Source organism: Triturus cristatus, chromosome 12, assembly GCF_964204655.1.
Source record: "Triturus cristatus chromosome 12, aTriCri1.1, whole genome shotgun sequence".
Classification (NCBI taxonomy): domain Eukaryota; kingdom Metazoa; phylum Chordata; class Amphibia; order Caudata; family Salamandridae; genus Triturus; species Triturus cristatus.
In genome coordinates this window covers 725,979,756-725,997,113 of record NC_140595.1, presented here as the reverse complement: position 1 = coordinate 725,997,113, position 17,358 = coordinate 725,979,756, and the positions used below count along the sequence as shown (strand labels likewise).

At 40.6% G+C, this 17,358-nt stretch overlaps 8 non-coding genes across 8 annotated transcripts; all 8 read right to left on the bottom strand.

The window, feature by feature from the left end:
- Positions 1-23: 23 nt before the first annotated feature.
- TRNAH-GUG (transfer RNA histidin (anticodon GUG)) lies at positions 24-95 on the bottom strand. Its single transcript has one exon. It is a non-coding gene; the product is annotated as a tRNA-His (tRNA).
- Positions 96-1,376: 1,281 nt separating this feature from the next.
- Positions 1,377-1,458, bottom strand: TRNAA-CGC (transfer RNA alanine (anticodon CGC)). Its single transcript has one exon. It is a non-coding gene; the product is annotated as a tRNA-Ala (tRNA).
- A 3,937-nt stretch (positions 1,459-5,395) lies between these two features.
- On the bottom strand, positions 5,396-5,477 carry TRNAS-AGA (transfer RNA serine (anticodon AGA)). Its single transcript has one exon. It is a non-coding gene; the product is annotated as a tRNA-Ser (tRNA).
- A 2,587-nt stretch (positions 5,478-8,064) lies between these two features.
- TRNAH-GUG (transfer RNA histidin (anticodon GUG)) lies at positions 8,065-8,136 on the bottom strand. The gene has a single exon. It is a non-coding gene; the product is annotated as a tRNA-His (tRNA).
- Positions 8,137-9,418: 1,282 nt separating this feature from the next.
- On the bottom strand, positions 9,419-9,500 carry TRNAS-AGA (transfer RNA serine (anticodon AGA)). The gene has a single exon. It is a non-coding gene; the product is annotated as a tRNA-Ser (tRNA).
- A 2,592-nt stretch (positions 9,501-12,092) lies between these two features.
- Positions 12,093-12,164, bottom strand: TRNAH-GUG (transfer RNA histidin (anticodon GUG)). Its single transcript has one exon. It is a non-coding gene; the product is annotated as a tRNA-His (tRNA).
- Positions 12,165-13,446: 1,282 nt separating this feature from the next.
- Positions 13,447-13,528, bottom strand: TRNAS-AGA (transfer RNA serine (anticodon AGA)). The gene has a single exon. It is a non-coding gene; the product is annotated as a tRNA-Ser (tRNA).
- Positions 13,529-16,114: 2,586 nt separating this feature from the next.
- On the bottom strand, positions 16,115-16,186 carry TRNAH-GUG (transfer RNA histidin (anticodon GUG)). Its single transcript has one exon. It is a non-coding gene; the product is annotated as a tRNA-His (tRNA).
- Positions 16,187-17,358: the final 1,172 nt, after the last annotated feature.

The window sequence follows — 17,358 nt, the reverse complement described above, 5'->3', positions numbered from 1 at the left end:
ATTCTGTAAAATTAACACCCAACTGCCGCGACTCGGATTCGAACCGAGGTTGCTGCGGCCACAACGCAGAGTACTAACCACTATACGATCACGGCGAGCTACTTGGGCTCAACGACATACAGTGACATGGAGAATTTATAATTCGGAACACTCAGGGCTGTTCCTGTGATAGGCTGGATGTATTCATTGCTTCCTCATTCCTCATTCAGAGGCTGCGTCTCCTCAGTGGTTGATAGGCTGAAACCGTTTCCTGGCCGCCTGCTTGTGAAATGCCAGGAGTCAAAGATCACACATTACACTTGCGGACCTGTGATGGGACACCAATGCAGAGAAACCCACCTGGCACAGACCTTCTATTCTGTCTATTAGACCTGCATCTTCCCTGCACCTTTCAAGCCATTTGTATGTGAAGCAAGAAAGAGTTAGAGAGTGATCCATCTACACTTTTATAGGGAGGATGTCGCCGTGAGCTCCTCCCAGCTAATCACACGAACAGCAGAAAAGCAAGATAAATACACAGTTGAGGGGTGGGCTGCATGGTTATGTTTTTGAGTAAATATTGAAACTGACCTCAGTGGCTCATTAGCAGAGCTGCGGCTAATGACTGGTGCCAAATCATGATGAAGCAAGCACCATGGCTCGTAGGGGACCCACAACACGCTTTTCTTAGCTCACTGAATTAAAGTATAAACTTCCGCCGTGTGTGAGTGGTAAAGGCTTGTTAATATGGTTCCTTTTCCAATTCAAGTCTGACAACAAGAGGCAGGAACCATGTGGCTTCGGAAGCTCAGGAAAGTAGCCACCAACCACAGAGAAAGAGAGAACTGGCAGTATGAGAGGTGGAGAAAACAGAAGCGGGAGCAAGGAGCTCAAATGAGCTTGATGGCGTTTAAATAGAGCGCGTAAAGGAACAGTTACACAGCTAAGAAATGGGAAAGACAGACTAGGGAAAAAAACACAGAAAGAGCCTGTAGATGAAATTCTCTTCCTGGGACAGCAGGTTAAGAGAAATTACACATGGGGAGGTTAAGCATGTAACACGGGGGAGAATAAAAAAGAAAATGCAGTTTTATGAAGTGTGTTTGCCAATCCAGCCAGCACTTTTGTTCTATTTCTCTCTTTGCGTCTTTTATTGGTAAAGTAACTTTCAAGTGCATGCGCAGGTATGAATGAGAGAGCAACGGTATAATAATTTGAAGCGTTTACACCAGTGCTAAAGTAGGAATGAGGTGTAGCAAAGACATGAAAGAGGTAGCGATAACAAATATGTGGAGAGGCAATAGTGACACAAAAATAAGCCACCTATTTATAAAACTGAAATGGAAGAAATACTAACGGTTAACTTCTGAAATTGTAGCCGATAATAAAAAGATTCTCGTTGTTGGCAGGATTCAAACCTGCGCGGGGATACCCCAATGGATTGCGAGTCCATCGCCTTAACCACTCGGCCACAACAACTTGCTGTAAGCTGTCTACAAATATTTTGTTTGAAAGTTTTGAAGTTTTCCCACATCAAAGTACTGATATTCTGCAATGCGCTTTTTAAAAACAATGTTTTTTTCATCATGCACGTTCTGTCCTAAAAACAAAAATTGCATGAGTATATCTGTGGATCTGTAAAAGGATACGCTTGCATTCAAACTCTCTTGTGGCACTCAAGTTTTTTGGACCCTGTTGCACTCTGTTTTTGCGCTGCTTTTAGTCTACGACCCATATTACAGAAGTCAACCATCTCTGAGTATTTGGGACTCCTTTGTAAGTGCCTTATCTTTAATCCTTAAAAAGCTCTATAATAAAGGGGTCTGTCAAAGATTGCTTGAATGGAAGATAAAAGAAGGCCCACTTGTCTCACCAAATGCAGTAGAGAAACCTGATGTTTTACTCATGTTATCCTTAGTTCAGTTTTTGTTAGACCTGGCATCCTTAAGGTGGCCTACCAGCAACCTTTTTGCTTTTCACCTCACGTTTTGCTGTATCTTTATGTTGGCCTTAGGACTCTAATCACTTTATCACTACTGTGAGAAAGTGGCTCTGTATATACTGTCCCCAAATAGGTACAGTGTGCACAGAGTCCCCAGTCCCCAGAGGTTTGGCAGAGGCTAAAGTTAGATATAACCTTACTCTCTAAAGTGGTAGCTTGCCGAGCAGTAAGGCAGTATCAGAGTACAGTGTAAAACATTTGTTGTACACACTCAGTCAGCAAATGGTCTCACACACTCAAGAACTGAACTCTAGGCCATTGGTTTGCATACAAAAGATATTGTTGTTTTATTTTAGAACCAACAATAGGTATCAAAATATACTTTCTCAGAATGAGATGCTTTAGTTAAATACTTTGCAATAGGCAATTGACTTTTGCAGGTCATAGTTACAGTTTATTGCAATAGGCAACACAATTTGAATCACAATAATACATTGAGCTCAATGGGAATTTTAAGTTATATGCAATTAATTACTTTCAGGATTACTTTTCTAAATCCAGGACTGGATCCTAGATTCAGTCCTGGGACAGTTCTTGGAAACAAGTGAGTAAATTCGTTTTAGTTACTGTTGTGATTTTTAAGCAATATTTTGCTATTTTAAAAGTTGACCGAAACTTTTGCTGATCAAATTACCAATGTTATCCTATGGAAGGAAATTCACTTAGCAGGTAAGTGGGGTTATGGTTACTTTTTCTAGGTCAGTGTTGGATCCTAGATCCAGAACTACTGTACCACCTGTAAGCAGTTGAGAAACTGCGTTTAAGTTATACAGGCGATTTTTAAGGAATATTTACATGTTTGCAAAATCGACACTTAGAAGAAATTTCACAGAAAAACAGTCAATGGTTTCCTATGGAAGAAAATTCAAGTTACGGGTAAAGTACGTTCTCGTTACTTTTGTAATCCAGTGCTGGGCTCCTAGGCTCAGTACTGGGACATCTATCTAAAACAGGTAAACAATTACGTTTTCACAGTTGGTACGATTTTTAAAGAATATTTGTAAGTTTCAAAAATCGACACTTAGAAAATTTTCAGCAAAAAGCAGGCAATGATATCCCATGGACGGAAATTCGAGTTACTGGTAAGTACGGTTAAAATTACTTTTCAGGGTCAGTACCGAGCTCCAAGATGCAGCACTGAGGTCTCTCCTGATAACAGGTGAGTAAATCAGAATTCGTTGTTCGGCTGATTTTAGATGAATATTTTAAAGTTCCAAAACTCCACACCACTTAGAAGAATTTCCAAGTGAAACCACTCAATGTTAGCCTATGGAAGAAAAGTGAATTATCGGCTTTTAGGTAAGTACTCGACTGGCAGAGTTATGGTTCTGGGCATAGACTCAGGGGTCTCCCAGGGGAGTCCCAGCCTACTTGCCAAGCCTTAAACTCCCCTTTTATTACATATAATTTACACCTAAGGTAGGCCCTAGGTAGTCCTAGGTGTATGATGCTATGTAAGTAAAAAATAAGATATGTACTTTGGTGGTTCGCATGTCCTGTAAGTACCAAACAGTCTATTTCATTTTTCACTACTGTGAGGTCTACCCCTCTCATAGGTTAGCTCTGGGTATTCCCCTATACTTTTTATTTGGTAATTCCATATCGGAGAGGAGTAGCTTTATTTATTTATTGAAAATCCTACTTACTGGTGAGGTTGGATTTAACTTTACTATTTTAGAAATGCCACTTTTAGAGAGTGAACATTTCTCTGCACTTACTGCTCTATTTGCCTGAAACCTGGCCCCAATACACGTCTGGATTGGGCTGGGTGACAGCAAAATCTGTGCCTTCCCTCTAGAGAGCCACAACACAGGTCACTCAACTGCACCTGGGGGGTGAGCTCCGCTCCCCCTCCACCCCCAATAGGTTCAAGAACGATAATTTATGTAAGTAAATACATTATAGCTACAGCTTATAATCATGCGAGTTTAAATCATTTGTTGTTAGATGGTTTAAATATTTGAAAGGATCTGTTTTTAATAGACATTTTACAAAAACTACTGGTACATTTGCTAATTCTGTAAAATTAACACCCAACTGCCATGACATTGCCAACCACAATGCCGTGACTCGGATTCAAACCGAGGTTGCTGCGGCCACAACGCAGAGTACTAACCACTATACGATCACGGCGAGCTACTTGGGCTCAACGACAAACAGTGACATGGAGAATTTATAATTCGGAACACTCAGGGCTGTTCCTGTGATAGGCTGGATGTATTCATTGCTTCCTCATTCCTCATTCAGAGGCTGCGTCTCCTCAGTAGTTGATAGGCTGAAACCGTTTCCTGGCCGCCTGCTTGTGAAATGCCAGGAGTCAAAGATCACACATTACACTTGCGGACCTGTGATGGGACACCAATGCAGAGAAACCCACCTGGAACAGACCTTCTATTCTGTCTATTAGACCTGCATCTTCCCTGCACCTTTCAAGCCATTTGTATGTGAAGCAAGAAAGAGTTAGAGAGTGATCCATCTACACTTTTATAGGGAGGATGTCGCCGTGAGCTCCTCCCAGCTAATCACACGAACAGCAGAAAAGCAAGATAAATACACAGTTGAGGGGTGGGCTGCATGGTTATGTTTTTGAGTAATTATTGAAACTGACCTCAGTGGCTCATTAGCAGAGCTGCGGCTAATGACTGGTGCCAAATCATGATGAAGCAAGCACCATGGCTCGTAGGGGACCCACAACACGCTTTTCTTAGCTCACTGAATTAAAGTATAAACTTCCGCCGTGTGTGAGTGGTAAAGGCTTGTTAATATGGTTCCTTTTCCAATTCAAGTCTGACAACAAGAGGCAGGAACCACGTGGCTTCGGAAGCTCAGGAAAGTAGCCACCAACCACAGAGAAAGAGAGAACTAGCAGTATGAGAGGTGGAGAAAACAGAAGCGGGAGCAAGGAGCTCAAATGAGATTGATGGCGTTTAAATAGAGCGCGTAAAGGAACAGTTACACAGCTAAGAAATGGGAAAGACAGACTAGGGAAAAAAACACAGAAAGAGCCTGTAGATGAAATTCTCTTCCTGGGACAGCAGGTTAAGAGAAATTACACATGGAGAGGTTAAGCATGTAACACGGGGGAGAATAAAAAAGAAAATGCAGTTTTATGAAGTGTGTTTGCCAATCCAGCCAGCACTTTTGTTCTATTTCTCTCTTTGCATCTTTTATTGGTAAAGTAACTTTCAAGTGCATGCGCAGGTATGAATGAGAGAGCAACGGTATAATAATTTGAAGCGTTTACACCAGTGCTAAAGTAGGAATGAGGTGTAGCAAAGACATGAAAGAGGTAGCGATAACAAATATGTGGAGAGGCAATAGTGACACAAAAATAAGCCACCTATTCATAAAACTGAAATGGAAGAAATACTAAAGGTTAACTTCTGAAATTGTAGCCGATAATAAAAAGATTCTCGTAGTTGGCAGGATTCGAACCTGCGCGGGGATACCCCAATGGATTTCTAGTCCATCGCCTTAACCACTCGGCCACAACAACTTACTGTAAGCTGCATGCAAATATTTTGTTTGAAAGTTTTGAAGTTTTCCCACATCAAAGTACTGATATTCTACAATGCGCTTTTTAAAAACAATGTTTTTTTCATCATGCACGTTCTGTCCTAAAAACAAAAATTGCATGAGTATATCTCTGGATCTGTAAAAGGATACGCTTGCATTCAAACTCTCTTGTGGCACTCAATTTTTTGGACCCTGTTGCACTCTGTTTTTGCGCTGCTTTTAGTCTACGACCCATATTACAGAAGTCAACCATCTCTGAGTATTTGGGACTCCTTTGTAAGTGCCTTATCTTTAATCCTTGAAAAGCTCTATAATAAAGGGGTCTGTCAAAGATTGCTTGAATGGAAGATAAAAGAAGGCCCACTTGTCTCACCAAATGCAGTAGAGAAACCTGATGTTTTACTCATGTTAATCTTAGTTCATTTTTGTTAGACCTGGCATCCTTAAGGTGGCCTACCAGCAACCTTTTTGCTTTTCACCTCACGTTTTGCTGTATCTTTATGTTGGCCTTAGGACTCTAATCACTTTATCACTACTGTGAGAAAGTGGCTCTGTATATACTGTTCCCAAATAGGTACAGTGTGCACAGAGTCCCCAGTCCCCAGAGGTTTGGCAGAGGCTAAAGTTAGATATAACCTTACTCTCTAAAGTGGTAGCTTGCCGAGCAGTAAGGCAGTATCAGAGTACAGTGTAAAACATTTGTTGTACACACTCAGTCAGCAAATGGTCTCACACACTCAAGAACTGAACTCTAGGCCATTGGTTTGCATACAAAAGATATTGTTGTTTTATTTTAGAACCAACAATAGGTATCAAAATTTACTTTCTCAGAATGAGATGCTTTAGTTAAATACTTTGCAATAGGCAATTGACTTTTGCAGGTCATAGTTACAGTTTATTGCAATAGGCAACACAATTTGAATCACAATAATACATTGAGCTCAATGGGAATTTTAAGTTATATGCAATTAATTACTTTCAGGATTACTTTTCTAAATCCAGGACTGGATCCTAGATTCAGTCATGGGACAGTTCTTGGAAACAAGTGAGTAAATTCGTTTTAGTTACTGTTGTGATTTTTAAGCAATATTTTGCTATTTTAAAAGTTGACACTTCGAAACTTTTGCTGATCAAATTACCAATGTTATCCTATGGAAGGAAATTCACTTAGCAGGTAAGTGGGGTTATGGTTACTTTTTCTAGGTCAGTGTTGGATCCTAGATCCAGCACTACTGTACCACCTGTAAGCAGTTGAGAAACTGCGTTTAAGTTATACAGGCGATTTTTAAGGAATATTTAAATGTTTCCAAAATCGACACTTAGAAGAAATTTCACAGAAAAACAGTCAATGGTTTCCTATGGAAGAAAATTCAAGTTACGGGTAAAGTACGTTCTCGTTACTTTTGTAATCCAGTGCTGGGCTCCTAGGCTCAGTACTGGGACATCTATCTAAAACAGGTAAACAATTACGTTTTCACAGTTGGTATGATTTTTTATAGAATATTTGTAAGTTTCAAAAATCGACACTTAGAAAATTTTGAGCAAAAAGCAGGCAATGATATCCCATGGAAGGAAATTCGAGTTACTGGTAAGTACGGTTAAAATTACTTTTCAGGGTCAGTACTGAGCTCCAAGATGCAGCACTGAGGTCTCTCCTGATAACAGGTGAGTAAATCAGAATTCGTTGTTTGGCTGATTTTAGATGAATATTTTAAAGTTCCAAAACTCCACACCACTTAGAAGAATTTCCAAGTGAAACCACTCAATGTTAGCCTATGGAAGAAAAGTGAGTTATCGGCTTTTAGGTAAGTACTCGACTGGCAGAGTTATGGTTCTGGGCATAGACTCAGGGGTCTCCCAGGGGAGTCCCAGCCTACTTGCCAAGCCTTAAACCCCCCTTTTATTACATATAATTTACCCCTAAGGTAGGCCCTAGGTAGTCCTAGGTGCATGATGCTATGTAAGTAAAAAATAAGATATGTACTTTGGTAGTTCGCATGTCCTGTAAGTACCAAACAGTCTATTTCATTTTTCACTACTGTGAGATCTACCCCTCTCATAGGTTAGCTCTGGGTATTCCCCTATACTTTTTATTTGGTAATTCCATATCGGAGAGGAGTAGCTTTATTTATTTATTGAAAATCCTACTTACTGGTGAGGTTGGATTTAACTTTACTATTTTAGAAATGCCACTTTTAGAGAGTGAACATTTCTCTGCACTTACTGCTCTATTTGCCTGAAACCTGGCCCCAATACACGTCTGGATTGGGCTGGGTGACAGCAAAATTTGTGCCTTCCCTCTAGAGAGCCACAACACAGGTCACTCAACTGCACCTGGGGGGTGAGCTCCGCTCCCCCTCCACCCCCAATAGGTTCAAGAACGATAATTTATGTAAGTAAATACATTATAGCTACAGCTTATAATCATGCGAGTTTAAATCATTTGTTGTTAGATGGTTTAAATATTTGAAAGGATCTGTTTTTAATAGACATTTTACAAAAACTACTGGTACATTTGCTAATTCTGTAAAATTAACACCCAACTGCCATGACATTGCCAACCACTATGCCGTGACTCGGATTCGAACCGAGGTTGCTGCGGCCACAACGCAGAGTACTAACCACTATACGATCACGGCGAGCTACTTGGGCTCAACGACAAACAGTGACATGGAGAATTTATAATTCGGAACACTCAGGGCTGTTCCTGTGATAGGCTGGAGGTATTCATTGCTTCCTCATTCCTCATTCAGAGGCTGCGTCTCCTCAGTAGTTGATAGGCTGAAACCGTTTCCTGGCCGCCTGCTTGTGAAATGCCAGGAGTCAAAGATCACACATTACACTTGCGGACCTGTGATGGGACACCAATGCAGAGAAACCCACCTGGAACAGACCTTCTATTCTGTCCATTAGACCTGCATCTTCCCTGCACCTTTCAAGCCATTTGTATGTGAAGCAAGAAAGAGTTAGAGAGTGATCCATCTACACTTTTATAGGGAGGATGTCGCCGTGAGCTCCTCCCAGCTAATCACACGAACAGCAGAAAAGCAAGATAAATACACAGTTGAGGGGTGGGCTGCATGGTTATGTTTTTGAGTAATTATTGAAACTGACCTCAGTGGCTCATTAGCAGAGCTGCGGCTAATGACTGGTGCCAAATCATGATGAAGCAAGCACCATGGCTCGTAGGGGACCCACAACACGCTTTTCTTAGCTCACTGAATTAAAGTATAAACTTCCGCCGTGTGTGAGTGGTAAAGGCTTGTTAAAATGGTTCCTTTTCCAATTCAAGTCTGACAACAAGAGGCAGGAACCACGTGGCTTCGGAAGCTCAGGAAAGTAGCCACCAACCACAGAGAAAGAGAGAACTGGCAGTATGAGAGGTGGAGAAAACAGAAGCGGGAGGAAGGAGCTCAAATGAGATTGATGGCGTTTAAATAGAGCGCGTACAGGAAGAGTTACACAGCTAAGAAATGGGAAAGACAGACTAGGGAAAAAAAACACAGAAAGAGCCTGTAGATGAAATTCTCTTCCTGGGACAGCAAGTTAAGAGAAATTACACATGGAGAGGTTAAGCATGTAACACGGGGGAGAATAAAAAAGAAAATGCAGTTTTATGAAGTGTGTTTGCCAATCCAGCCAGCACTTTTGTTCTATTTCTCTCTTTGCGTCTTTTATTGGTAAAGTAACTTTCAAGTGCATGCGCAGGTATGAATGAGAGAGCAACGGTATAATAATTTGAAGCGTTTACACCAGTGCTAAAGTAGGAATGAGGTGTAGCAAAGACATGAAAGAGGTAGCGATAACAAATATGTGGAGAGGCAATAGTGACACAAAAATAAGCCACCTATTCATAAAACTGAAATGGAAGAAATACTAAAGGTTAACTTTTGAAATTGTAGCCGATAATAAAAAGATTCTCATTGTTGGCAGGATTCGAACCTGCGCGGGGATACCCCAATGGATTTCTAGTCCATCGCCTTAACCACTCGGCCACAACAACTTACTATAAGCTGCATGCAAATATTTTGTTTGAAAGTTTTGAAGTTTTCCCACATCAAAGTACTGATATTCTACAATGCGCTTTTTAAAAACAATGTTTTTTTCATCATGCACGTTCTGTCCTAAAAACAAAAATTGCATGAGTATATCTCTGGATCTGTAAAAGGATACGCTTGCATTCAAACTCTCTTGTGGCACTAAATTTTTTGGACCCTGTTGCACTCTGTTTTTGCGCTGCTTTTAGTCTACGACCCATATTACAGAAGTCAACCATCTCTGAGTATTTGGGACTCCTTTGTAAGTGCCTTATCTTTAATCCTTGAAAAGCTCTATAATAAAGGGGTCTGTCAAAGATTGCTTGAATGGAAGATAAAAGAAGGCCCACTTGTCTCACCAAATGCAGTAGAGAAACCTGATGTTTTACTCATGTTATCCTTAGTTCATTTTTGTTAGACCTGGCATCCTTAAGGTGGCCTACCAGCAACCTTTTTGCTTTTCACCTCACGTTTTGCTGTATCTTTATGTTGGCCTTCGGACTCTAATCACTTTATCACTACTGTGAGAAAGTGGCTCTGTATATACTGTTCCCAAATAGGTACAGTGTGCACAGAGTCCCCAGTCCCAGGAGGTTTGGCAGAGGCTAAAGTTAGATATAACCTTACTCTCTAAAGTGGTAGCTTGCCGAGCAGTAAGGCAGTATCAGAGTACAGTGTAAAACATTTGTTGTACACACTCAGTGAGCAAATGGTCTCACACACTCAAGAACTGAACTCTAGGCCATTGGTTTGCATAAAAAAGATATTGTTGTTTTATTTTAGAACCAACAATAGGTATCAAAATATACTTTCTCAGAATGAGATGCTTTAGTTAAATACTTTGCAATAGGCATTTGACTTTTGCAGGTAATAGTTACAGTTTATTGCAATAGGCAACACAATTTGAATCACAATAATACATTGAGCTCAATGGGAATTTTAAGTTATATGCAATTAATTACTTTCAGGATTACTTTTCTAAATCCAGGACTGGATCCTAGATTCAGTACTGGGACAGTTCTTGGAAACAAGTGAGTAAATTCGTTTTAGTTACTGTTGTGATGTTTAAGCAATATTTTGCTATTTTAAAAGTTGACACTTAGAAACTTTTGCTGATCAAATTACCAATGTTATCCTATGGAAGGAAATTCACTTAGCAGGTAAGTGGGGTTATGGTTACTTTTTCTAGGTCAGTGTTGGATCCTAGATCCAGCACTACTGTACCACCTGTAAGCAGTTGAGAAACTGCGTTTAAGTTATACAGGCGATTTTTAAGGAATATTTAAATGTTTCCAAAATCGACACTTAGAAGAAATTTCACAGAAAAACAGTCAATGGTTTCCTATGGAAGAAAAAGAAAATTCAAGTTACGGGTAAAGTACGTTCTCGTTACTTTTGTAATCCAGTGCTGGGCTCCTAGGCTCAGTACTGGGACATCTATCTAAAACAGGTAAACAATTACGTTTTCACAGTTGGTATGATTTTTTATAGAATATTTGTAAGTTTCAAAAATCGACACTTAGAAAATTTTGAGCAAAAAGCAGGCAATGATATCCCATGGAAGGAAATTCGAGTTACTGGTAAGTACGGTTAAAATTACTTTTCAGGGTCAGTACTGAGCTCCAAGATGCAGCACTGAGGTCTCTCCTGATAACAGGTGAGTAAATCAGAATTCGTTGTTTGGCTGATTTTAGATGAATATTTTAAAGTTCCAAAACTCCACACCACTTAGAAGAATTTCCAAGTGAAACCACTCAATGTTAGCCTATGGAAGAAAAGTGAGTTATCGGCTTTTAGGTAAGTACTCGACTGGCAGAGTTATGGTTCTGGGCATAGACTCAGGGGTCTCCCAGGGGAGTCCCAGCCTACTTGCCAAGCCTTAAACCCCCCTTTTATTACATATAATTTACCCCTAAGGTAGGCCCTAGGTAGTCCTAGGTGCATGATGCTATGTAAGTAAAAAATAAGATATGTACTTTGGTAGTTCGCATGTCCTGTAAGTACCAAACAGTCTATTTCATTTTTCACTACTGTGAGATCTACCCCTCTCATAGGTTAGCTCTGGGTATTCCCCTATACTTTTTATTTGGTAATTCCATATCGGAGAGGAGTAGCTTTATTTATTTATTGAAAATCCTACTTACTGGTGAGGTTGGATTTAACTTTACTATTTTAGAAATGCCACTTTTAGAGAGTGAACATTTCTCTGCACTTACTGCTCTATTTGCCTGAAACCTGGCCCCAATACACGTCTGGATTGGGCTGGGTGACAGCAAAATTTGTGCCTTCCCTCTAGAGAGCCACAACACAGGTCACTCAACTGCACCTGGGGGGTGAGCTCCGCTCCCCCTCCACCCCCAATAGGTTCAAGAACGATAATTTATGTAAGAAATACATTATAGCTACAGCTTATAATCATGCGAGTTTAAATCATTTGTTGTTAGATGGTTTAAATATTTGAAAGGATCTGTTTTTAATAGACATTTTACAAAAACTACTGGTACATTTGCTAATTCTGTAAAATTAACACCCAACTGCCATGACATTGCCAACCACAATGCCGTGACTCGGATTCGAACCGAGGTTGCTGCGGCCACAACGCAGAATACTAACCACTATATGATCACGGCGAGCTACTTGGGCTCAACGACAAACAGTGACATGGAGAATTTATAATTCGGAACACTCAGGGCTGTTCCTGTGATAGGCTGGAGGTATTCATTGCTTCCTCATTCCTCATTCAGAGGCTGCGTCTCCTCAGTAGTTGATAGGCTGAAACCGTTTCCTGGCCGCCTGCTTGTGAAATGCCAGGAGTCAAAGATCACACATTACACTTGCGGACCTGTGATGGGACACCAATGCAGAGAAACCCACCTGGAACAGACCTTCTATTCTGTCTATTAGACCTGCATCTTCCCTGCACCTTTCAAGCCATTTGTATGTGAAGCAAGAAAGAGTTAGAGAGTGATCCATCTACACTTTTATAGGGAGGATGTCGCCGTGAGCTCCTCCCAGCTAATCACACGAACAGCAGAAAAGCAAGATAAATACACAGTTGAGGGGTGGGCTGCATGGTTATGTTTTTGAGTAATTATTGAAACTGACCTCAGTGGCTCATTAGCAGAGCTGCGGCTAATGACTGGTGCCAAATCATGATGAAGCAAGCACCATGGCTCGTAGGGGACCCACAACACGCTTTTCTTAGCTCACTGAATTAAAGTATAAACTTCCGCCGTGTGTGAGTGGTAAAGGCTTGTTAAAATGGTTCCTTTTCCAATTCAAGTCTGACAACAAGAGGCAGGAACCACGTGGCTTCGGAAGCTCAGGAAAGTAGCCACCAACCACAGAGAAAGAGAGAACTGGCAGTATGAGAGGTGGAGAAAACAGAAGCGGGAGGAAGGAGCTCAAATGAGATTGATGGCGTTTAAATAGAGCGCGTACAGGAAGAGTTACACAGCTAAGAAATGGGAAAGACAGACTAGGGAAAAAAAACACAGAAAGAGCCTGTAGATGAAATTCTCTTCCTGGGACAGCAAGTTAAGAGAAATTACACATGGAGAGGTTAAGCATGTAACACGGGGGAGAATAAAAAAGAAAATGCAGTTTTATGAAGTGTGTTTGCCAATCCAGCCAGCACTTTTGTTCTATTTCTCTCTTTGCGTCTTTTATTGGTAAAGTAACTTTCAAGTGCATGCGCAGGTATGAATGAGAGAGCAACGGTATAATAATTTGAAGCGTTTACACCAGTGCTAAAGTAGGAATGAGGTGTAGCAAAGACATGAAAGAGGTAGCGATAACAAATATGTGGAGAGGCAATAGTGACACAAAAATAAGCCACCTATTCATAAAACTGAAATGGAAGAAATACTAAAGGTTAACTTTTGAAATTGTAGCCGATAATAAAAAGATTCTCATTGTTGGCAGGATTCGAACCTGCGCGGGGATACCCCAATGGATTTCTAGTCCATCGCCTTAACCACTCGGCCACAACAACTTACTATAAGCTGCATGCAAATATTTTGTTTGAAAGTTTTGAAGTTTTCCCACATCAAAGTACTGATATTCTACAATGCGCTTTTTAAAAACAATGTTTTTTTCATCATGCACGTTCTGTCCTAAAAACAAAAATTGCATGAGTATATCTCTGGATCTGTAAAAGGATACGCTTGCATTCAAACTCTCTTGTGGCACTAAATTTTTTGGACCCTGTTGCACTCTGTTTTTGCGCTGCTTTTAGTCTACGACCCATATTACAGAAGTCAACCATCTCTGAGTATTTGGGACTCCTTTGTAAGTGCCTTATCTTTAATCCTTGAAAAGCTCTATAATAAAGGGGTCTGTCAAAGATTGCTTGAATGGAAGATAAAAGAAGGCCCACTTGTCTCACCAAATGCAGTAGAGAAACCTGATGTTTTACTCATGTTATCCTTAGTTCATTTTTGTTAGACCTGGCATCCTTAAGGTGGCCTACCAGCAACCTTTTTGCTTTTCACCTCACGTTTTGCTGTATCTTTATGTTGGCCTTCGGACTCTAATCACTTTATCACTACTGTGAGAAAGTGGCTCTGTATATACTGTTCCCAAATAGGTACAGTGTGCACAGAGTCCCCAGTCCCAGGAGGTTTGGCAGAGGCTAAAGTTAGATATAACCTTACTCTCTAAAGTGGTAGCTTGCCGAGCAGTAAGGCAGTATCAGAGTACAGTGTAAAACATTTGTTGTACACACTCAGTGAGCAAATGGTCTCACACACTCAAGAACTGAACTCTAGGCCATTGGTTTGCATAAAAAAGATATTGTTGTTTTATTTTAGAACCAACAATAGGTATCAAAATATACTTTCTCAGAATGAGATGCTTTAGTTAAATACTTTGCAATAGGCATTTGACTTTTGCAGGTAATAGTTACAGTTTATTGCAATAGGCAACACAATTTGAATCACAATAATACATTGAGCTCAATGGGAATTTTAAGTTATATGCAATTAATTACTTTCAGGATTACTTTTCTAAATCCAGGACTGGATCCTAGATTCAGTACTGGGACAGTTCTTGGAAACAAGTGAGTAAATTCGTTTTAGTTACTGTTGTGATGTTTAAGCAATATTTTGCTATTTTAAAAGTTGACACTTAGAAACTTTTGCTGATCAAATTACCAATGTTATCCTATGGAAGGAAATTCACTTAGCAGGTAAGTGGGGTTATGGTTACTTTTTCTAGGTCAGTGTTGGATCCTAGATCCAGCACTACTGTACCACCTGTAAGCAGTTGAGAAACTGCGTTTAAGTTATACAGGCGATTTTTAAGGAATATTTAAATGTTTCCAAAATCGACACTTAGAAGAAATTTCACAGAAAAACAGTCAATGGTTTCCTATGGATGAAAATTCAAGTTACGGGTAAAGTACGTTCTCGTTACTTTTGTAATCCAGTGCTGGTCTCCTAGGCTCAGTACTGGGACATCTATCTAAAACAGGTAAACAATTACGTTTTCACAGTTGGTACGATTTTTAAAGAATATTTGTAAGTTTCAAAAATCGATACTTAGAACATTTTCAGCAAAAAGCAGGCAATGATATCCCATGGAAGGAAATTCGAGTTACTGGTAAGTACGGTTAAAATTACTTTTCAGGGTCAGTACTGAGCTCCAAGATGCAGCACTGAGGTCTCTCCTGATAACGGGTGAGTAAATCATAATTCGTTGTTCGGCTGATTTTAGATGAATATTTTAAAGTTCCAAAACTCCACACCACTTAGAAGAATTTCCAAGTGAAACCACTCAATGTTAGCCTATGGAAGAAAAGTGAGTTATCGGCTTTTAGGTAAGTACTCGACTGGCAGAGTTATGGTTCTGGGCATAGACTCAGGGGTCTCCCACGGGAGTCCCAGCCTACTTGCCAAGCCTTAAACTCCCCTTTTAGTACATATAATTTACCCCTAAGGTAGGCCCTAGGTAGTCCTAGGTGCATGATGCTATGTAAGTAAAAAATAAGATATGTACTTTGGAGGTTCGCATGTCCTGTAAGTACCAAACAGTCTATTTCATTTTTCACTACTGTGAGGTCTACCCCTCTCATAGGTTAGCTCTGGGTATTCCCCTATACTTTTTATTTGGTAATTCCATATCGGAGAGGAGTAGCTTTATTTATTTATTGAAAATCCTACTTACTGGTGAGGTTGGATTTAACTTTACTATTTTAGAAATGCCACTTTTAGAGAGTGAACATTTCTCTGCACTTACTGCTCTATTTGCCTGAAACCTGGCCCCAATACACGTCTGGATTGGGCTGGGTGACAGCAAAATTTGTGCCTTCCCTCTAGAGAGCCACAACACAGGTCACTCAACTGCACCTGGGGGGTGAGCTCCGCTCCCCCTCCACCCCCAATAGGTTCAAGAACGATAATTTATGTAAGTAAATACATTATAGCTACAGCTTATAATCATGCGAGTTTAAATCATTTGTTGTTAGATGGTTTAAATATTTGAAAGGATCTGTTTTTAATAGACATTTTACAAAAACTACTGGTACATTTGCTAATTCTGTAAAATTAACACCCAACTGCCATGACATTGCCAACCACTATGCCGTGACTCGGGTTCGAACCGAGGTTGCTGCGGCCACAACGCAGAGTACTAACCACTATACGATCACGGCGAGCTACTTGGGCTCAACGACAAACAGTGACATGGAGAATTTATAATTCGGAACACTCAGGGCTGTTCCTGTGATAGGCTGGATGTATTCATTGCTTCCTCATTCCTCATTCAGAGGCTGCGTCTCCTCAGTAGTTGATAGGCTGAAACCGTTTCCTGGCCGCCTGCTTGTGAAATGCCAGGAGTCAAAGATCACACATTACACTTGTGGACCTGTGATGGGACACCAATGCAGAGAAACCCACCTGGAACAGACCTTCTATTCTGTCTATTAGACCTGCATCTTCCCTGCACCTTTCAAGCCATTTGTATGTGAAGCAAGAAAGAGTTAGAGAGTGATCCATCTACACTTTTATAGGGAGGATGTCGCCGTGAGCTCCTCCCAGCTAATCACACGAACAGCAGAAAAGCAAGATAAATACACAGTTGAGGGGTGGGCTGCATGGTTATGTTTTTGAGTAATTATTGAAACTGACCTCAGTGGCTCATTAGCAGAGCTGCGGCTAATGACTGGTGCCAAATCATGATGAAGCAAGCACCATGGCTCGTAGGGGACCCACAACACGCTTTTCTTAGCTCACTGAATTAAAGTATAAACTTCCGCCGTGTGTGAGTGGTAAAGGATTGTTAATATGGTTCCTTTTCCAATTCAAGTCTGACAACAAGAGGCAGGAACCACGTGGCTTCGGAACCTCAGGAAAGTAGCCACCAACCACAGAGAAAGAGAGAACTGGCAGTATGAGAGGTGGAGAAAACAGAAGCGGGAGCAAGGAGCTCAAATGAGATTGATGGCGTTTAAATAGAGCGTGTAAAGGAAGAGTTACACAGCTAAGAAATGGGAAAGACAGACTAGGGAAAAAAACACAGAAAGAGCCTGTAGATGAAATTCTCTTCCTGGGACAGCAGGTTAAGAGAAATTACACATGGAGAGGTTAAGCATGTAACACGGGGGAGAATAAAAAAGAAAATGCAGTTTTATGAAGTGTGTTTGCCAATCCAGCCAGCACTTTTGTTCTATTTCTCTCTTTGCGTCTTTTATTGGTAAAGTAACTTTCAAGTGCATGCGCAGGTATGAATGAGAGAGCAACGGTATAATAATTTGAAGCGTTTACACCAGTGCTAAAGTAGGAATGAGGTGTAGCAAAGACATGAAAGAGGTAGCGATAACAAATA